Raw genomic sequence first — 23,789 nt, 5'->3', positions numbered from 1 at the left:
TGTAGATGGTGTATCAGTGGTCGATGAAAAGGTTAATGCAGTAGATTAGCTGGCAAAGAATGAAATGTTTTGTACTGTCCTGATCAATAGTAAACCCGCGGAGCTCAAAGTAGACATTGGTTCAAAGTGTAATGTAACATCAGCAGAAACATTTGCTAGAGTGAGAGCTGATGAGAACCTTAATTCACCTAACTGTGCTAAGCTTATTACTTATGGAGGTAAAGAGATTCAAACTGAATGCTCAGTAGTGCTTTCATGCTATTCAGCTGGGAACAGTTACAGCTTGCAATTTTATGTAATTAGAAGACTTATGCAGTCATTATTAGGTCTCAGAATGAAACTGCTTTCTTTTACCAAAGAAGTACATCATGTAACCACATGTCCCAGTTCCAGTTTTAGTGATGCTATTTTCTCAGAGTATGCTGATATTTTTGATGACAAGCTAGGCAAACTTCCAGTTGTGTACTCCATGAAAGTAGACCCAGAGGTCAGTCCAGTGGTCAGAACAGCAAAAAGAGTTCCAATAGCTATGCAGGACAAAGTTAAGGTCCAGTTAGACAAAATGGTGCAGCAAGGTGTGATTTGTTCTGTCACATAACCAACTTTGTGGATGTCGTCCATGGTAGCTGCTCATAAGAAAATTTCGGATGAAATCAGAATATACATTGACCCAAGAGACTTGAACAAGACATTAAGAAGACCTCATCATCTTATATATACAGTCGAGGAGAATGCCACTGTCATGCCAAATGCCACTGTTTTTTTCCGTCTTAGATGCAAAGAGTTCATTTTGGCAAGTAATGCTTGATCACAAATCTTCACTATTGACTACATTCAGCACACCATTTGGTAAATACAGATTCCTCAGAATGCCTTTTGGAATACATTCTGCCAGTGAACTCTCAGTGTGCAATGGAGCAAATCTTTTTGGGCTATCCGTGTGCAATAATAGTAGATGATTTACTAATTGGAGGCAATGATGAAGTAGAGCATGACAGAAACCTCAGGAAAGTTCTGGACAGAGTGTGTGAAGTGACTTTAAAGCTCAATCCTCTGAAATGTAAATTCAGACTACCAGAACTTACTTATGTAGGTAATTTATTTACCAATACAGGCTTACAACCAGACCCTTTCAAACAAGCAACTATTCTAGAAATGCCAGCTCTAGACAATGTCCAAGTCTTACAGCATTTTCTTGATATGGTTAACCATTTGGGCAAATTCATCCCTGACTTTAGTGAGCTGTCAGTGCCTTTAAGAGAGATGACATGCAAAAATGTTGCCTGGTCATGGTTGGAACAACATCAAAGAGCATTTGATAACCTCAAACACCAAATTGCCAACCCTCCTACATTAAGGTACTATGATGTCCACAAACCAGTAGTTCTTTCCTGTGATGCTTCAAAGTTCAGTCTTGGTGCAGTTATTCTTCAAGAGGGCAGACCTGTTGCCTATGCATCTAGAACTCTTACCCAAACTGAGATGCAGTATGCTCAAATTGAGAAGGAACTTTTGGCAATTGTGTTTGCATGTTCGAAGTTCCATGATTATATTTATGGCTGAGCTATCCAAATCAAGACTGATCATCAACCTCTAGTCACTATTTTAAAGAAGCGTATGCATTCAGCTCCAGCAAGACTACAAAGAATGATGCTTAGATTACAAAAGTATAATTTCAAAATGGTCTATACAAAAGACAGACTTCTTTATCTGGCTGATACCTTATCCAAATTGCCCACAAATACCACAGAACAGCTTGATGCAGAGAATTTTGACTTTGATGTCATTGAAGTGCATACTTTTTCTACCACGAGGCTTGACGAGCTGAGAGATCATACAAAGACTGATCCAATTTTGCAAAAGCTCAACCACTTCATCAATGTAGGATGGCCAACAAAGCAATCTTGTGTACCGTCAGAAGTGCAACCTTACTTTCCATACAGAGATGAAATACTGATGGAAGATGGTACCATTTTCAAAGGTCCCAAAGTTATTGTTCCTACTTATTTACGACATGAATCCATTCAGATTTTGCATTGTGGCCACCCAGGTTCTGACTGTACCAAAAGAAGGGTGAGAGGATTAGTATTTTGGCCTTCTCCATCAAGGGATATTGATAAACCGCTTTCTTCTTGTTCAGTATGTGATAGTACTAAGCTGCATTTGCAAAAACAGCCACTTCAGCTAAGCCATATTCCTGAACTACCTTGGTAAACAGTAGCCACTGACATACTTGAGTGGAACAATCAGCATTACTTAGTGTTGGTAGACTTTTATTCAAACTGGTTTGAAATCAATTTGCTACCTAACGTCCAGTGCTGTTATTACTAAGTTGAAATGTTATTTCGTAGTCCACACAAATTTATTTCTAATATCTGTACCCAGTTTGCCAGTCAATTGTTTCAGAGATATGCAAAAGACTGGGACTTTATCCATGTTACTAGCAGTCTGGAATACCCACTGTCAAACAGCCTTGCTGAACGTGCAGTACAGAGTGCAAAGCAATTACTAGAGAGGCCAAAGTGTGACAATACGTATCTTCTTGAATTTACTCAGTATTAGAAATATACCCCATGACAATCTACTTGGCTCGCCTGCTCAGAGACTTGTGTTTAGGCAAACCAGAACAACCTTGTCTATCAGTTCTAGTTTGTTGGTGTCTAATGCTAAAAGCAACAGAGCAATCAAAGGCCAACTTTTTAAAAAGCTTTCTTCTCAGAAGTCCAGCTATGATAAAATGAGCAGATTTCTTCATTCGTTGAATGAAGAAGAGACAGCGAGGATGCAAACAGCAAAAGGGTTTGATCAAATTGGTCAAGTGAGAGGTATATGTGCTGAGCTGGGATCCTACTTAGTGGAATCTAAGGGTATAGAATACAGGACAAACTGCAGGCATCTTCTTCCTGTATTAGAAAAGATATTGCAGCATTGTATCTGTGATACAGACTCTAGATCTCAGAACAACCCTGACAATGTTCATACTGAAGAACATGTCTCAGTATCCATTCCCGTTACTGATGATGTCCCAGTTGTCCCCCAAGTTGAACATTCCTTGAAGACAGTCCCCATTGCTAGATCCAATTCTGACTTTTATGGTACATGATCAGGTTGTATTTATAGACCTAGTGTAAAATACACAGCAACCTAGACACGATTGTTTTATGTGTGTCTAATTTTGTATGACTGCATGTCAAAGAATTAGTTCTGTATAACTGCATGTCAAAAGGTCATTTCTGCAAACTGCATGTCACTGAATACTGTTATTTAGTATATGATCTATTTCTCAAACAGGGAGGATGTAGAACAGTGTGTGCATATGTACCTTTAAGAAGCATTTCCAGATGTAGGCATGTGCATATAAATAGTGAGCACGTGCAGGCAGCAGTGCCATTTTGAGAGAAAAGCCAGAGTGCTAACATGCATGAGTGTGGTGGTCGGTCTGTTTATAAGTTTAAGTTTAAGTTACAAAGCCACATTTCTGATGTGTTTATGTGTAATAAAGCTGCTTGAACTGAACTCAACTATTTGTCTGTTTTATCCTGACCGGACAAGCGACAATATCCATCAGAAAATACATAATAATGCAAAACATGTTATTCTAGCAACTTTGTAAGTTTATAGGAGCAATATTTAAAATCTGTCCCTATTTTTGGGCCTTTGCCACCCATTATTTCTGGTTTTGTCCAGATTTCTTGTGCAGAGAGGTTGAGAGGTATAGAACCTGGTCAGTAGCTCAACAGATAGCACACTTACCTTTGGTGCTGGAAGATCAGAAGGCTTGGGGTTCTGTTCCTATGCCAAGTAGTTAAATAAACTTTCCAGTACTGCAGTGTAGCATAAAGGGTGTGCTGCAGTCTTGAGTATGCCAGCCTTTGGATGACATGTTAAACTAAGGCACCATCTGCCTGAGCAATGGTAGCTTTTCCATAAGACTCTTTTATAATTTGGACAATCCTAACCAGTTTCTGTGAAAACTTAGAAAAAGGCAACTTTGTTAAGCACCTTTGTGACAGAAGAAAGCTGCTTAACATACAGGATTATGATCAATTCACCAATCATAACCAGCTTATTATGTGTTTGAGACATGAATGCCAAGAAATTCACCCTAAGAATGAAGCTTAGCATCCATGTTGAGAACACATAATAAAGGATTATTATTGAGGACCTAATTGTGATGATGTGAGGTATTGCCAGCTATGCCAGGAGAAGTAGGGCAGTGGATGTGTAACATATGCCAGCACAGTCAGCAGGAATTTTGTTAAGAATTATATGCCATTCGAATATCAAACTGATTTGTACAGATGCTTGTGTTGAAAAGTGTATTTGTAAAGCTGCTTGTGTTAAAAATGTACCAACAGTGCGCCCTGCTGGACAGAAAAATAAATATACATATGTATATGTTTTAACAGAGGATACTGGGAGAGAAGAGATTAATCTCAAACTTTGAAAATAGTTTAAAATTAAATTACCTGACTTAGGCCATAAAGATTGTATCTTACAGTTCTCAATGTAGCTACATACAAAAAATCTATATTAGGAAGCTTCCTGGATTGTCTTTGGGGTAAAATAATTTCTACTCTAGAAAGGTGGAGGTTTGAAATTATTTTATGACTTCCAGGAACTGCAGCAGATCTTAGCAAGGCTCTGTGTGTGTGTATTATTGACACATATGTACTAAATCCTGACAACTTCTAGCCAAGGGGGGAGCATGGGAACCAGAAGTCAGATGACCAGAGGTATGTACTGTCCTTCTGTAATCCATCACTAAAATAATGTTCAATACTAGATGAGGCTGAAGTCTCAGAGCAGCCTGTTTTTGTAACCTGACAAGGAAGGACCCCCTCACCTACTTTATTATGGTTTGCTCTAGTAAGTGACCAGGGGATAATAATTCTTTAGATCATTCAGGGAAATATAGTGAGATTAATTATTTTTTTTTTGTAACTGTATGAACCTGTCCATCTGTATTATTTTTAATATTTCCTGTGACTGAAACTCGGGTGTTTATTTCAAGTAGAAATGTAATATTTTCATGTTCTTTTATTATTTATTATTAAATATATTTAAATTTTTCAGGATGACTGGTCTTTTAGAGAATATTTTAATCTCTGAGAGTACTTATACAGATTTGGTGATAGCTCTGGCCACTCCTAAAAGCCTTACCACATTGGCCAAACACAACCATTTGTCTTAATATTCATTTCACTTGTATAATTGGGTATGCTTGGTGGTGTAACTACCTTATAGTCTGGGCAAAAAGGGGCAGCGCTAGTAAATCTGTGCCAGGCTTACCCAGGTGTGTGTGTGTGTGTGTGTGTGTGTGTGTGTGTGAAAATCAATTCTTAAAGAGTGTGTGTGTCAGCTGCTTGGAGCAGGGACATGAAGCACTGGTTTCACAGACAGAGTGGTGGAGAACCTGGCTTGGACACTCCGCTGTGGTCTCAACCCTACAGCTGTACCAGTGGGGAGTCTTATTGGGGATCTGGAGAGATAGAGAGAGAGAAACCAAGCCCCAGACTGAGTGTGTTCTTAAGGGAAATTGTGCTTGATGCAGAGAGCTGCATCTGGAAATACTGGGTGCATCTATTTCTGTTCCAAGTGAATGTCCCTTACCAGTGCCAGTGGTGAGGATTCAGGGTCCTTCATTACTGGCCCAGAGTAGGGACATCACACTGATTTTTTTTTGTAGTATATGGAACTTATCTGTTTCATGTACTACTGATTGCAGAAAAAAAATGTTTTACTGTCTTTGAAACCAGGCAAAGCACTTGGGAGATCAATATCATAGACCAATCAGCTTATTTCCTTAAGAATGGGTGAGGGCTGGCATTAAAGAAAATCAGAGACAGTTTTTAAATATTGTTCCAATTCATTTTAAAAAAAAGTTAATGGAACAGCAGGTTTTGCATCAATATTCATTTTCTGAACTATGGAGCGTAATCATGGCACTCCATGCACTACAATGTTCTATTAGACACTTTTTTGTCTTGTTAGACTCTACTCTCAAACTAAAGCATAACAGTAGTTAGAACCATCCACCACTAAACAGTGGAAAGAAGCTAAAACATATCTGAAAGCTGTAAAGATCTTCTCTGTCACAAAGAAGTGTGGTAGTTTGAGGTTTCTAGCAGCATTTAAAAACTTTTTTTTTTTTCCAGAGATACTTCACTTCTGGCTACTCTGTGTTGTGATTTTCAAAGCTATGAAACACTTCACACACCTACGCCTCCCCCCCCCCATATCTAGTAGTACATAAGCACAGGGGAAGCTGTGTGTACAACAAAGAAATATGGTCAGGTCTCTGTTCATAACTTTCTTGTTGTGGGTATCAAGATTTACTTCTTCAGCTTTCCTTCACACCATTCTCAAGGTGAATTTCTTGACATCCATGCCTGGAATACATAACAAGTTTGTTATGATCACAGATATGATCATAATCCTCTGCATTGTGTGCTTTATAATTTGGCATTTTATTGATTTATTTACTGATTGTACATTGCATTTCACTTCTCTTTGAAGGACTAAAATGTAATTAGATGGCTGACATTTTCATTATTTCATTAGTGTGTTTTGAAAATTCCTGGGTTAAACATTATTTAAGAATGGGAGAATTCTGTTCGTTGTACCTCACTAATATTAGCACATGAAATGACACGAGCTGCACGTTTAATTACATTTTACACTGAAACAAGCCCTTAGACTATTTAACTATCTGTTGAATTTTTACAAAAAGGACAGCAGAATTTTGCATGGAGAATAAATGTGAAAGCTATAATTTGAACTGCTATGTTAAATGTTTGATTAAAATGGACAGTGTAAATATATTGAACATACTACACTTAGCAGGGTTGCAGCCAGTTATGCTGGAACCAGACTTTAAATCAGCTCCTCAGACATAATGGGTCAGTAATCATTGCCACTCTGTGATTGAGCATTAACAGTTTATTACAGCTATTGTACATTATGAGTAACTAGAGGTTTTTCACATAGTGAATGAGGGAGAACTACTGCAGTAAAATGTGAAGTAATGCATAGTTCTGTAACTACAACGTGCTATGATGATCTGAGCATGCACTGCTGTTTTGTGTTTAAGTAGAAAAATATAGCCAAGGCTCTTTTATCATAAAAGTAACCCCAGATACGTAATTTCCAGTAAAGCCAGTGTTTTTTTTACCTGTATAACTGCAGAGTCTTTACAATATATCTTAGAGACTGTATAGCAAGTACACAGACAGGCAGATGGCAGAAAACAATTCTTTTTTTCCAATATTTTTTCTTCAGTCCCACACTGACCACCAAGCCTTCCCTCCTAACTGTTCCATAGATCCAGTCATTCTTCTGGAGTGTGAGCCTTTCATCCCATGCTTTCCTCTATGGCAAGAGTTGAGTATGGCTGGAGGGGAGTAGTCATCCATGCTAAGGACTGTGTTTTCTCTTTTTAGGTCTTATGCATTTGCAACACGCCCTACATTTCCAAGGGCTGTGTATATAGTGGGCCATTGTAAGCTACATCCATGCCTCTACATGTGGTGTACTCATTTGGCCATTCCAGGAGGAATATAGTTGATTTTATCCTACTGCAGGAGTACCGCTGGGGTGAAAGGATGGGGGTTGTCATTCTGCAAATGCAACTGAGTATGTACCCAGTAGTGAAGGGATGTTCTTGCCCCAGAAAACAGCACAGGGAAAAGAGGTATGCACCCACATTATGCTCAGCACATCAGGAAGTTGTCCAGTATTCACCAGAAAAATAAAAATGTATATCTAACCAATGATGGCAATCTGTCAGTGTTAGGTTCTTTCCCTACTGCTGGCACTTAAAATGAAGACTGTGTAAGGCAGGCATCTACCTGAGAGAGAACTCCACCATGGAATGATGAGGCTGTGATGGCCAGGCAGGACAGGGAAAAATGAGCCATTTTTATCTGTTTTTTGACTGGGTAACTATTCTAGACACAGTTTTACCTTTTCAGGGAAGACTCAGGAGCAATGTCTGGTTAACTAACTTATTCAGAGTCAACAGTAGGCAAATGAAGTTGGAAGAAGTCACACCCTGTACCATGGGTACAGGAAACTGCTCATGCCAGACACATGATTATAGCTTGATGGTCAGAATGGGAAGAAGCCAAAACGATTTTAAAAAGCCTTGTAAAAAGATACTGCAAACAGTGTCAGTCTCTCTCACACACACACACACACACACGCACACACGCACACAAGATAGCCCTCAATAGCTGTGTTATTGTTTGCCTTAAACGCAGCAGGCCATAATTAGGATTCATAAAGAATCTTGGTACACATAACATAGGTCTGTATTTCTACCCAACAGTGCCTTTATAATGCTTAATACAGTACACATATTTAAAAAAACAATCTATTATGAAGTTTGACATATTGGAAGATTCCCCCTTATATCATACATGTCCCAACAGTGAATCACAGAGCTGTGATACAGAAGCATGCATTATGAGGCTTGCAATTTACATTTTTACCCAGTCACCAATGGCAGTATACATCTTGCATGGTAGAGTGGAATGTACTGTGGACAGCAATGATACACATGGTGACAAGATGGTGCTGGTGGCTCCAGGCACTATAAAATATCACTGCAGTAATAACAAGCATAGCTCAGGGAACAGGAGAAGGGTGACTCACTACCTGGGACCACAGTGCCTTACTATCTGCTGTAATATTATGGGATACAGTCATATCCAGTGCTACGGAAACACTCTACCTAAGGATCAAGAGTTGCTGTGGTACTGCATCACAAAAAACTCTATTCTGTTATGCAATAGTCTTTCAGAGCACTAAAAGAAGCCACTCATTAAGGTAATCTATACTATGTAATATAGTGTGCAATCAAATTCCTTGAATCATTTACTTATATTGGTTTACATGGGTAGTCCACTTGTCACAAACTGTGCTGCATAGTTCATATAGTCAGAGTGAATGCATGCCTCCCTGAACTTGGTCATGACTCCTACCTCATGTTTCTTTGCCTTTGGAAGTCACAGACTTACCCAACATGGCTTGCTGTCATGTGCTGAGCAGATATGTGGGTGTGCAGCAGAAGGTCAAGCTAACAGCAAGGGTCTGGACCTTGTATTTCACACAGGGATCAGAATGGTTTTATTTGCACAGTCAGAATGAGAGAGGGTTGTTTAGTGGTACTTTAGCAGATCCTATCTTGTGCAAACAAAATCCCAAATTTGAGCAGGATTTAATTGAAAATGTTTAGGTATAAATATCTTTTTTTACATTTAAGAGTTTTAACTCAGAAATATTGTTAACTTCTCTTGCTTTTACTAAAATTCTTGAGAAAGCTGTAATTTGGATGCAGCTTAAATTTTTCATTTTGTTTTACAACATATCCTTTTCTTATTTATTAAGAGTGCTTCCTACCCTGATAAAATACCATTACTTGCATCAACAACTGACTAGTTGATGAACTAAGAATATATATGCTTACGTGAATAAGGGATGTATAGCAAAGCAATTTTGCAGATTCTGTTACTTGCCAGTCATTTTTTTCTACCTTCTCCCCTGTATCACATATACCCCCCCCCCCCCCCATATCATGCTTGATCTTGGAGAGCTGTCACCACAGAATCATAACTCTGTGATAAGGGGAAAGATGTTTAGCACTGAACAGTCATTCATAGGAAGATTACAATATCAGAAGGCTATGTTAATGTACATGTGGAGAGTCATGGATAGTCCAGACAATGTAGACAGGGAATATAGAAGGTGTACAGGGTTGTTCAGTGTTTTCACATATTTTTATGTGTTGGAAATCACTTTAACAGAGTGATTTTCTCAAGAGCACTATGCACTAATTTGGGTAGTTTCTCCCTTTATCAAAGTTGTGCAACCACAGTATATGTAAGTTTGGAGTGAGAGGGGTTCAAGTCAGCATCATCAGGATTTCTATTTCTCAGTTTTTAGGTGATGCATACTCCTCTTCATTATTTCAAATGCAGAGATAAAGCATAGAAATACACATTCCCTTGATGATATGCAAACGTTAATGATGTACAGAAATACAAAATGGATGAACTGTAACAGCTGAAAATACTTAAGAAACCTTGCTGCCAAGGCAGGTATCACTAATACAGTTAATGGGTACTATGAACTGTACCAAGGAAAAGAGTAGCTAAATTGTTAATGATAACTGAGGGCAACTTGCAATGCAAACCGGCTACTTGCATTGCAAAGTTTTTCAGCTACTTCACTCCATCAGTCAACAGAAACTGTGGAGTAGCATCTAAACAAGGGTGTGGGCTTTACAAGATATATACAGATGTTAAAACACAGCAGTTAATGTCAGTAAACAGAATCTGTGAAGCATGAGGTACGTGAGTCTTATGTATTCTACAAGACATTAAAAACATATAACAAAGTATTACCATCTAACAAGTAAATATACAAAATGTCATTCAGAAAATGTAGTTAAATACATGTAACTATAAATTCTCTCTCTGACACAAGAAATGCAATCAAGAAGAGATACAGTTTACATATTCTAGCTAAGAAAAACTATCTGCAAACATTTTAACATGTTCTGACATCTTTCGAGAAGATAAAAATAAATGAAAGCAGACTAGCACACTGAATCAAACATGATGCATATTCACTGAAAGCCATAAATATGTGTAACATATAACAGTGCTCAGCTATGCAGCATCTGCAGTTCAAGTAGTTTTCTTGGATAATTGCAGTGTTTGTAATAATCCAGTATTGTCACACCACTCCACAGCTTGTCAAGACAGTCTTTTAGCAGAATTTTAAGATAGTTGCATTTTTTCACTGTCCAGAACACAGCAATAATAAAAAATACAGTTGTAATTACAAACATCTGTAACACACAATTGGCTTTATCTGAATACAATAAGCTAAACACAACTCAAAGAAGCTATTTTTTTTTCAAAAAGAGTCACAAAAACAACCAGAATGGCTTGTACGTTTTATCAGAAGCATTAACGTATCTAACACAAGCAGTGTCTTTGCTTGTTGCTTTTCTTCACACTGTATATTGTACAAACACTATAAGCAGGAAAAGACTAATAAATGTCTTTGCAACTTGTTGATGTAATCTATAATCAGGACTGCAATATCTCCAGATCAAGGGCTAGAAAATGCAATTATGTATATACTACGGTCTGCTAGCACTACTACAATGCAGTGCAAGTGACTTCAGCATAAATGGGTGAATCATATTACGCAAGTGCTGTCACGGCAAAGTAAAGCTGAATATTGCACAATCTAATTCTGAATGGCATGCTATTTGACAATATTCTTCTCAGCTACTATGATTTAGGCATAGTGCATTAAGTGCAATAATTTTGGCCCTCAAATTTAGACTTGCTCTTCTTAAAGATTATGATGTTCCTCAAAGTCAGACCCTTTATGGGCACATACTTTATTAGATATATAAAGTAAACCTATGCAAAGCTTCACTAACTACATAGGGTCTAGTATACAAAGACAGTCTGTTATAAAAATGTAAGAAAATGGTTCCCCTTTTTGACCCTCTGTTATGATTTTAATGCTTGGAAGTTAAAAGGTATTGCCTGACAACACATAGTTCCAGAAGACTTTGTAACAAAACCAGAAACATATGCTGATTTGCACAACAAAGCTTGAGCAGGAGAGAGTCAGAGGAACAATTTTCAGTGACATCCTTCCTGAATGTGGCAGGGAGGTTGGGCATGTGAAAGATAACTACAATAGGAACCCACACATGACAAATACAATGAATTTGGAAGGGCACACATGAATGCCTACCATAGATGCAGTGTCTGATTCTGTAATCAGGTAATGGATGCCATTGGCAATAACGTACCACGTGCACAGTGCCTGTGTGGAGCAAAGATATGTCACCAGCAGTATGTTAACACAAAAAGTTAATCACTAACCGTCCCTACTGCATGCACTATACTACCATACACACAGATACACATATGCTCACACACACACACACACATCTGTGTGTGTGTGTGTGTGTGTGTGTGTGTGTGTGTGTGTGTGTGTACATTTGCACACACATGCATTTAACACATTTCAATGATTCAATAACTTTACTAATAAAAATGAACTACAAGAAAAATAAGAAAACCAATAATACCAATCAGCCCTAAGCAGCACATATAAAAAAAAATCAGTCTTCAGTTCAATTGGACAGATCACTGTCATTTTGTCCACCTACAACACATCGGCGATAAAGACAGGAATATTAACACTAACACTGACCAGCCCCAAACAAACATAAGAAATACCACTTTGCAACCTGACTGCACTGACTAGTGGAATTTCATCCATTCTGCAGCACACCAGCAGTATGCTCCATAAGAGTCTCCATTCACTGTACTTATATTTCTATTGCATTGTCCCAACTCCCACCCCTTCATGCTATATCGCTCTGTCCTCCATCCTATGAACCAGAGAGGACACAGAGCTGAACAGTTTTGTTTCTGTTGTACTATATGTTGACTGGCATTCTTCAGCTTCCTCAGTGGGTCTTGAGAATGTGTTCATGTGGTTGTGAAGTTCCCATGAATGAGAGACAAAATGAGAAGAAGCCAATCGATGCTATATGTCAAGCCCAGAAACTAATATCACAGTTAACTAAATGAAAATATGGTAATTTGTGATCCCTTACCACTCTTTCCTGCGAGCTGTGACTTTCTCTTCCCTGTATGCTGTCCAGCTTACTTCTTCATGCACTGAAATGAAAAAGAATCATAAGTGGAGATGAGCACAATAAGCATGATACGTGCATTTTCAAGCTACACAACCAAGAATATTGACAGGAGTATAAAAATGCGTATATGCACTTCTTTCTTCCTAATGAATGATAGCATGAAAAATCATCATGTTTTTTTGTTTGCGGTTACACAGAGCCTGGATATTGCTGTTTTTTTGCAGATACACACACAGTATTTTCAGATACAGCCTTCTGTCTCTCCAGGTTTCCAATAAGACTCCCCCACTGGTATAGCTATACAGTTGAGTCCTCAACCAAGTGCACAAGCCAAGTCCTCCACCACTTTCTCTGTGAAACCAATGCTCCATGTCCTGTCCCAAGCAACTGACATGCACAGTCTTTGAGATTTGTTGTTTGACTAATGCAGTAAGGCTTTCAAGAGTGGCCACAGTGTCACCAAATAAATATAGGTACACTCAAAAGTTAAAATATTCTCTAAAGAACCAGACACAATGAAAGGTTTAAATATATTTAATAATAAAAGAATGTGAAAATACTAAATATCTGTTTACAATAAACCCCAGAGTTTCATCACAGGAAATATTAAAATAACACAAATGAATAGATTCACACAGATACTTAACTAATCTCACTATATTTTTCCTGACTGATCTAAAGTATTATTCCCTGGTTACTTACTAAAGCAAGGAAATATGAAGTGGTAAGAGATCCTTGTCAGGTTACAAAACACACTGCTCTGAGACTTCACTCTCCTTTAGTATTAAAACATAATTTTGTGCTGGATTACAGAATGACATCAGATACATTTGGTCATCTGACGTCTTGTTCCCATATTACCCCCTTTACTAGAGGCTGCCAGGATTTAGCACAGATATGTTACCATACACTCCTAGAGCTTTGCTAAGATCTGTTGCAGCTTCTGGAAGTCATAAAACAATTTCAAACTTCCAACTTTCCAGAGTAGCAATTAGTTCACCCCCAAGGACAATACAGAAGGCTTCCTAGTATAGACTCTTTGTATCTAGCTGCATTGAGACCCATGACATAATATTTATGGCCTAAATTAAGTAATTTAATTTCATTTCAGGATATATTTCTAAAAGTTAGCTGGGGCTGAGCTTAACCACTTCTCTTCCAGTATTCTCTGTTACAATATTAATTTCAACAGCTCTAATACAGTCTGACATACAGGTGTATTTCTTTTTTCAGTCCAGCAGGACCCACTGTTGGTGCATTTTTAACACAAGCAGCTGTACAAATCAATTTGATATACAAATGACATATAATTCTTTACAAAACTCCAGCTAGCTATGGTGGCATATGTTACACATTCACTGCTTTACTTCTCCTGGCATAGCTGGTAATACCTCACATTGTCACATCTCTCCCCACTTTGAAGACTCAAGCTAGTTTTTCAAGTGACCCTGGAGAAACATTGCTTGAGATGAATGAGCCTGTCTGGGAATCCATTAACCCATACCCTGTCTTAAAAAGCAGTCTGCATTGGCACTGCTGACCCCACTACAGTGCTGCACCTGGGGTACCTCTCTGTATGCAAACAGCAGATAGGGCAAATATTTGTCCCATTCTCACTTAAACTGGTCTGCAAATGCCTTTAGAATGGTCTTTAGTGTAGAGTTTAACCACTCCACAAGACCATTAATCTGAGAGTGGTAAGGGGAGGTCTTTAGGTGCTTCATCCCACAGTGCTCCCACAGACATGCCAGCAGGTCTGACATGAAATTGGCACCTCTGTCAGTCAGTGTTTCCCTCTGGAAACCTACCCTGCTAAAATCTCTAAAAGCATTTGCCACCTTTTCTGCCTCAGTGGAGGACAGACCCACTGCCTCAGGGTATCTAGTAGCATAATCCACTACCATCAGGATATACTTCTTCCCTGTGAAACTTGGGGTAATCAGAGGCCCCGCAATATCCCTAGCTACCCTCAGAAATGGTTCCTCAATCACAGGAAAGGCATTAAAGGAGCTTTGACCTTGTCTCCTGCTTTGCCTACTTTTTAGCACTGCTCACAGGTCCTGCAGTACCCTGTTACATCCCTTGCAATCCCAGTTCAATAAAAGTTCTGCATAATATGTTTCTTGGCATGTTTTATGCCCATATGACCTGCAAAAGGAATGTCATGGGTTATGGCTAGAAGTGCCAGATGGTAGGCTCTAGGCACTATCAGCTACTGTATTACCTTCACCATCTAGCCCTCTCTCAGGGGTCCACTCTCTGTACAGTAACCCTGTGTTCCAGTATACAGACTCCCCTTTTCCTTGAGGATCAGGTGTCTCTCTAGATACCTCTCTCAAGCCTCTTAGTGTAGGGTTTGCAAGCTGACCCGGTCTCAACTCTATCTTTGTGACCTTTCCCAGCCTCACTTCTACAGGAAGTCTGGTATCCTCTAATAGCAGTGCCTCACTGTCAGCCTGGGTACTACCACTCACCTCTGCCCTTGCAGTTATTCTGTCCACAGGAACATTGGTACCTACAAGCAGCTGAGGCTCACCTTCAGACTCACTGATACAGGTTAGCTCCCTCCCTGAAATAGCCACCTCACCAGCCCTGGCTTCAGGTCAGGGGTCTGTCAGGGTCTCCCCCACGCTACCAGAACCACATGCCCGTCTCCAAGCCTGACAGCATGTAACTGCATGCACACAAGGTACTGAATTATCAAAATTATTCCACATCAAGACATCTGCAGGGATATCCTCAAACACACCTATCTGCTTACTTCCTTTTCCACTCTCCACGTCAAGGTGAACCCTAGCCAAAGGCATTTGGAATGGGGTCCCTCCTAAAGCTCTGATTGGAGTGGACTGCCTAAGCAAGTACTGCTCTTCTTTAACCACTGCAGGCTTTACAATGGTTATTGTCAGAGGCTGTCTCTCTCTTAGCTGTGGCCTGTTTTCCATCCCCTAAGATAGGATATAAACTCCAGTGATAGTCTGGTACCTGTGTTGTCTCCAAACAACTTCCCACTGGTATACTGTTATTCCCACTTGCTGGCTCCCCCACCTTTTGTACTCCACCTTGCCCATTTACATCTATATGATACATGGCCCCACTGTTTACATTTAAAACATCTAACCCTTGATCTTAGCCATATACCTGAACTAGTGTCTTCCCCTGTTACTGGTGGACTCTGTTGGGGTGGTTTAGGCTGCCCACCATGGGTTCCCTTATATCCATCTGCAGTGCTAGGTATTCACTTATTGTGCAGTGATGCCCCACTTGCTAAGTAGAGAGCCCCTTTTTTCCCAGCTCATCTGCAGAGTTACACTCCCAGTCTGCCAATCAGATTGTCATGTCCTCAGGCAGAGTGCTAAAGGCTTGTTCCCTCACCAAAATGTCTGCCATCCCTTCAAAAGTGGTGACCTGACATCCACTTGCCCACCTATGCAAATAAGTACTTAAAAATATAATCACATACACTTTCATCTGCCTTGTGTCTATGCTCACAACTTTTTCTGTAAGCTTCAGGTATTAACTTAAAGCATTATAATGGGCATTGTTTAACTTTATCATAATTTAAACAATCAGTGTCAGACAATTTAGAAACAGCAGTTACAGTTTTACCATGGAGTAAGGGGATCAGGAACTGTACTCAGAGCCCTTGGTCAACATTCTACTGTTTATATACTATTTCAAATATATGAATGAAACTATCAAAATTATCACTCCATGTAAATTGTGGAAGAAATTTACTGACCTTTGTTGCTTCTGGGGTTTGGTTATTCCCTTCCCCATTACCTACATGACTTGGAAAACAGTCAGCATCTCCCTCTCATGTTGGGGCTGTTTCTCATTTTCTTCAGCCTCCAAATGTTGCAGTCTCTCTGCTGATTCTAATTCCATATGCTTTGCCTGCTGCAGTCTCTCTGCTGATGCTAATTCCAAACGTTTGGCCTCCAGTTCAAGTCTGTTTAATCCCAGACAGGTTTGTAAGTCCTCTGAGGAAAAGGTGAACTGTCCTGTTTCTGAGGGCTGCAAATTCCTATCACCATACTGGTTATCCTCCTAGTTGCTGGTCTGAGCTGTGACTAAGGCTGAAATAATTTCCTCTTAAGTCAGCTAGGCATACACCAGTCCTTTGGCTTTGCACACCTTGGCCCACTGGTTCTTTGTCAGCTTGCCATAATCCTCTGCTTACGTCTTTGCCTGCTTTCTCTGACTAAACCAAACTAACGAAAAATAAATAAACCTCAAGGTGGAAAACGGAGTGCAAAAACAAACCACTAGTAAACTGCAAACACCCAGTCAGGCACACTGGTTACAAGGACAGTCCAAAGAAATCCAAAAACCACCAAAGTAGCAAAAACGATTTAATGAAGAACAAACTCTGTTACAAAGTGTAGATTTAGCGCTTTCATTCCACAAGGGAACTTCATCAGAATGACACTACACTGATTACAAAACATTTAAATAGTTATAACAATTAACATATATATCCTGTCATTGGTTAATTACTTAAACAATTCCATGAAAACTGTGGTCTTAATACCCAACCAGTACTGCAATACATAAAATAAATTAAGATTTATTAGAGTATGTTAAAATACAATGATTATTAAAATTACAGCAGTCTGAGTACATAAAAATCAAAAACAATAGGGCTGTTATTTTAAAGCCCTTTTCTTTAAACAGGCACAATAGAGTAATGTTCATTTAACCCAGGTGGTAAACAGGCATTCAACCTAAGCTGCCACATAAGTTCACAATACTCAAGGCTAGTTTCCCAGTCCCCACCTCTCTCAAAATACTTAACTTGTTCCAACACCCAGAATTTAAAGCTATAATCAACACACACTGTTGTTGTGTCTTTCGGCTTTTCCCCGTTAGGGGTTGCCACAGCAGAACTCCGGTCCGCTAATGATTGGCAGTAGATTTTTAAGTGCCGAGTTGCCGGCCCTGACGCACAACCTTCAACGAAGGTACGCCCATTCACGCATGTCTCCACACAGAAGACGCTCTAGCTGAGAATTGAACAGGACAACGTCTTACTGTGAGGCGACAACGCTACTGCAGCACCACCACCGCAGTACCATAATCAGCACACACTGTGTGTTTAAATAAGGCATTGGTATCTTTCTTTCTAGAGATTACATAAGTATGTTCATAAATTCTGTTTCAGCTTTCTTTCAGTTTTACCAATGTAGCATCCAATGCACTTGGAACAATATTCCAGATATACTACCCCTTTAGTGTGGCAATTAAAATAACCCCTGGCTTTTAGAATCCCACCAGAATTACCCAAGTCAATTTTGTCCATATCAGCTATGAATGGGCATTGGGGATAGATTCCACACGTATGTGTACCTTTTCTACCTGTCAGGATGAAATTACTTTTGACCCCTTCAATTTTTTTTTAAGTTATGGCCCCTTCTTAAACTGAATTTCAATTTCCTTGAGAAAATGTCAAGGCTATTCAGCATACTGGCAAAAATATCCCTGTAGGTTTGTATAATGTTCTTCACAGAATTAGTACCTCAGTGAAAATCCATCACAAAGTATAATTCCCTGCCAGGTTCAGGATCTGTATCAATATCCTGCCTCCCATGGTCAGTCCCTGTAAGGGATAACCCCCCCTCATCTATTGGATGTATATTAACCTCAACTTCATCCAAAGATAAAATGGGTAAATATCTAATACCCCAAACTTCCAAAATGATATTCCTGATAGGGGTAATTAGCATTTTGGGGTATCCCCTTCAAACAAAGAGGCCCTCTATATAATCCAACTATGATATCAGATCCTCCCTAAGCATGGCCCTGACCATCTGCCCTTTAATGATGTTCTTCTTTTGGAAGTGGGGGTGTTCACTTTTAAAGCGCAGGTAGGAGCTGGAAAAGTGTTTCTTCTGGTACAGACATGAAACATATTTTCTATAGTTCATGTCTTTCCAGATATAAACATCCAAAAAATGCAAAGCCTCTTCTCCCACACTAAAGGTGAATTCCTGAAAGCTAGTAGTGTGGTTAATATAATCGACAAATGAACCAACAGGATCCACGAGGCCCTTCCACACAATAAAAATGTCATCCATGTAATGAAAATAACTTCTAATATGCTCATAAAATGGTGAGGTGAATACAAAATGTTGTTCCCAATATAATAAGACTATAGTGGCAAAAATGGGGTCACAAGAGGCCTCCATAGCTACCCCTCAAATCTGCTTGTAATATTCCTCCTGGAAGAACAAGAAGTTATTCTTGAGGACTAATTCCATATTTTCCAAGACTAATCTAAATTCCAGGGGGGATAAAAAAAATCAAAATCCACAATAACCTCCTCGAACCAGGTTAAACCCGTGTTGTGTGGAATGACACTGAATAAGTCTTTGATGTCCACTGAGAGAAAGGTATGATCTTCATTAAACTCAGTATCCCTGAATTTGGTCAAAAAGTCCAAGGAATCTATTAAAATGTGTTGAAATAAACTATAAAATGGTTTTAATTTGTTGTCCACATACATCACCAGAGGTTGTGTCTTTGAACTGGCTGATGAAACTATTGGTCTTAAAGGGGGGTTGTAGATATCTTTGCGTCTTACGAAGACCAAAAATACCTGGGATTACTGGTTTGGGAACTCACAAAAAATCATACAATTGTTTGTCAATGGCACCTTGAAACAAATTATCCTCAAGGAACATATCTAAATTCCTATAACCCAAATTTATTTCATGTTTTGATACTTCTTGGTATTTTCCTTCTCCATGTAGTATTTCAAGCATTTTGCTGGTATATATCCAGTCTTCCATAAGAACCACACCACCTCCCTTATCCGGCTTCATAACTCTGACATTACTGTTTCTATTTAATTCAAAAAACAGTTCCATTTCATCCTTGGTTAGGTTACTAAACAAATTCAGTTTAGAATTGTTACCACCAAAACCCTTACGAATATCCTTCTCTACCAATGCCTCAAAATTGGAGAGAACAGGGTGGGTGGGTGGGTGGATTGATAATGCTCTTTTTCTTAAGCTGGTTGTTAGCATTGTTAGGACTCCTGCCCACCCCCCCCCAAAAAAAAAACTTCTAAATTTAAATTCCTGACAAAAAGTTTTATATCCAAGACCATTTTGGCCACAGACCCCGGTTTTCTAGGGACAAAGGAAAACCCCCTTTGAAATGAATCAAAATGAGTTTTGGAGAGTTCCATCTCACTATAATTAAAAATATGGAAATCCCTTTATGTATATAGGGATCCAACAATTATGGTGTCATTCCAATTATGGATTTCTAATTCATCCTCTCTCTGCCCCCCCCCCCCCCGAACATGATTCTGATAGGGTAGTCTGCCTGGTAACTTGTGCATACGTGGGTAGCCTTGGTGATCTTCTCACTGGATGATGTCCTAGAGGGGCCCTGCCCTGCGCCTCATTACCAGGGTTAGCTCTGGTGTTGATACCATTGTCTATGGTTAAACTATCAGATATTTTTGGCAGTATGCTAAATAGCCTTGACGTTTTCTCAAGGAAATTGAAATTCAGTTCAAGAAGGGGCCATAACTTAAAAAATTGTTTTGAAGGGGTTAAAAGTGATTTCACCCTGACAGGGAGAAAAGGTACACAAGTGTGGAATGTGTCCCTAATGGCCATTCATAACTGATATGGACGATATTAACTTGGGTAATTCTGGTGGGATTCTAAAAGCCAGGGGTTATTTTAATTGCCACACTAAAGGGGTAGTATACCTGTCATATTGTTCCAAGTGCTTTGGATACTACGTTTGTAAAACTGAAAGAAAGCTGAAACAGAATTTATGAACATACTTATGAAATCTCTAGAAAGATACCAATGCCTTATTTAAACACACATTAGTGTGTGCTGATTATAGCTTTAAATTCTGGGTGTTGAAACAAGCTAAGTATTTTGAGAGGTGGGGACTGGGAAACTAGCCTTGAGTATTGTCAACTTATGTGGCAGCTTAGGCTGAATGCCTATTCACCACCTGGGTTCAATGAACATTACTCTACTGTGCCTGCTTTAAAGAAAAGGGCTTTAAAATAACAGCCCTATTGTTTTTTTTTTATTTTTATGTACTCTGACAGACTGCTGTAATTTTAATAATCATTGTATTTTAACATACTCTAATAGATCTTAATTTATTTTATGTATTGCAGTACTGGTTGGGTATTAAGACCACAGTTTTCGTGGAATTGCTTAATTAAGTAATTAACCTATGACAGGATATATATATATATATATATATATATATATATATATATATATATATATATATATATGTGTGTTAATTGTTATTACTATTTAAATGTTTTGTAATCAGTGTAGTGTCATTCTGATTAAGTTCTTGTGGAATGAAAAAGCTAAATCTACACTTTGTACCAGAGTTTGTTCTTCATTAAAACATTTTTGCTACCTTGGTTTTTGGATTTGTTTGGACTGTCCTCGTAACCAGTGTGCCTGACTAGGTGTTTGCAGTTTACTAATGGTTTGAAAAATAAATAAAACTGCTGTGAAAATGAAACTCTGTATGTTTACCTTGTGGTTGCTGAGAGTACACACACCTTCAGTGACAACTGCCTACAGGCTACAGTAGTATATCCACACCACTGCTCTCCAATATGTTATGCCCCACTTCTGGGCCAGTAATCAAATAGCCTGAATCCTCACCACTGACACTGGAAAGAGATGTTCACTTGGAACAGAAATAGATGCACACAGTATTTTCAGATGTAGCTTTCTATTCCAAGCACAATTTCTCACACAGGGAACACAGTCAGAGGGCTGGGCTTCCCTCTCTATCTCTCTCCAGTCCCCCAGTAAGACTCTCCACTGGCACAGATGTAAAGTTGAGTCAGCTGCGTATCCAAGCCAAGTCCTGCACCACTCTCTCTATGAAACCAGTGCTCTGTGTCCCTGCTCCAAGTAGCTGACACACACACTCTGAGATTTGATTTTCACACACACATGCATGCGCACACACGCATGCACACGCACCCAAACACACCCAAACACCTGAGAAAGGCCATCATAGATTTACTAGCTATGCCACTCTGTCCAGACTATAAGGTATTTACTGCCAACAGACACTCCAAAGATACAAGGGTACCCAATTTTACTGAGTGAAATTAATGCTAATACAAATAGTAGTGTTTGACCAATGCAGTAAGGCATTCAGGAGTGGACACAGTGTCACTAAATAAATATAAGTACTCTCAAAGGTTAAAATATTCTCTAACGGACCAGCCACAAGGAAAGGTTTAAATATTTTTAATAATAAGTAATAAAAGAACATGAAAATACTAAATATCTATTTACAATAAACAGCAGAGTTTCAATCACAGGAAATATTAAAAATAACACAGATGAATAGATTTACACAGACAGAGAAAAAAAAACAGTACTTAAATAATCTCAGTATATTTTCCTGAATGAATTAAAAAGAAGTATTATTCCCTTGTTACTTACCAAGGCAAGGCAAGAAGAAGTGGGTGAGATCCTTCTATATCAGGTTCCAAGAAATAGAGTGCAATAAGACTTCAATCTCATCTAGTATTAAAACATTTCAGTCCTGGATTATACAATGACAACACACACATCTTGTCTTGTGACTTCTGTTTCCCATACTACTCCCTTTACTAGAGACTGTCAGGATTTAGCATACCTAGTGATTTGCTAAGATCTGTTGCAGCTACTGAAAGTCAGAAAACAATTTCAAGCTTCCAACCTTCCAGAGTAGCAATCAGTTCACCCCAAGGACAATACAGAAGGCTTCCTAGTATAGACATTTTGTCTATGACTGTATTGAGACCTGTAAGATACAATCTTTATGGCCTAAATTAAGTAATTTAATTTCAGGATATTTTTCTAAAAGTTAGCTGGGGCTGAGTTTAACCTCTTCCAATATCCTCTGTTACAATATTAATTTCAACAGTTATATTACAGTTTGACATACAGGTATATTTCTTTTTTTCTGTCCAGCAGGACCCACTGTTGGTGCATTTCTTAACACAAGCAGCTTTACAAATATATTTTCAACACAAGCATCTGTATAAATCAGTTTGATATACAAATGACATATAATTTTTTACAAAACTCCAGCTAGCTATGGTGACATATGTTACATATCCACTGCCCTTATTCTCCTGGCATAGCTGGCAATAGCTCACATTGTCACAGGCCCAAACTTAGAAATGTTACCATGAGGTGTAAATGATGTGTTACCTGGCAGTAACCTTTCTACAGTCAGAGACAGCCCTACCACAGTGCTTTTCTCAGACGACGTGCAGCACTGTGATAGGTTGTCTCTGCAGCCACACTAGACATCAATGAGGCCATCCATGGGAGGAATATGAAAATTAGCCATATGCTGCCCCCCCCCCCCAGAACTGCCTGTGGTAAGGCATTTATGCAGCTGAGTGATCACTCGGCTGCATAAATTAGCATGGCTGATCCTGGCTGCTCATGGAAATGAACATGACCTAGACACTAGGGATATGTCCAAAGATATGAAATGGGGAGACACTAGTCAACAGAGTTTACTCTGTAATCAAATACCTTAAGGGCACTTACTTGTATATGTTGGGGGGAACACTAGACACCAGGGATACTCTGTTTTGCATGCAGAGAACTGCTAGTCACCAGGGATAACTCTAGAGCTACATGCTTTAATGGCATGAAGGGGTAGAAGGAGCGCTACCCACCAGGGTAACTTTTGTCACCATGCCTTAATAGTATCAGGGAACCACCAAACACTCTGGAGAACTCTGAAGACATGGGTCAGAGTAACACTAGATGCCATGAATACTTTAATTAAAAAAGTGTTGTAGTGACACCTAACTGCAAAATGCTTTCTATGAACTGCCTGTCACAAAAGGAACTAGTGTAAGAGGTGCAGAGATGATTTCACAAGGCAAAATTGCATCATTATGCATCTAAATTATCTTTTCAATTTTATAGCTCATCCTAGATGCAAAGGCCATCAAATGTGCCTAGAATCTTCCACAAAGGAGGTGAGAGACTTCTAAACATTTATAATCTAGGAGTCTTCTTGTTTTGTGAGGCTAACACTGATGATTTGAGTGTTTCAGAGGATG

The 23,789-nt window shown here is 39.0% G+C and overlaps 1 long non-coding RNA gene across 1 annotated transcript in view; it reads right to left on the bottom strand.

The window, feature by feature from the left end:
* LOC122801851 overlaps window positions 1-23,789 on the bottom strand; it is a 635,962-nt gene that overhangs the window by 420,843 nt on the left and 191,330 nt on the right. Inside the window, exon 3 of the long non-coding RNA XR_006364810.1 lies at window positions 12,659-12,722. This is a non-coding gene — a long non-coding RNA (uncharacterized LOC122801851). The remainder of the gene's footprint in view (window positions 1-12,658; window positions 12,723-23,789) is intronic.

Source organism: Protopterus annectens, chromosome 5.part0 (genome assembly GCF_019279795.1).
Source record: "Protopterus annectens isolate FY-2018-M chromosome 5.part0, PAN1.0, whole genome shotgun sequence".
Lineage (NCBI taxonomy): Eukaryota > Metazoa > Chordata > Ceratodontiformes > Protopteridae > Protopterus > Protopterus annectens.
The sequence above is the reverse complement of the archived record's forward strand: the minus strand, read 5'-3'. Positions and strand labels throughout refer to the sequence as shown.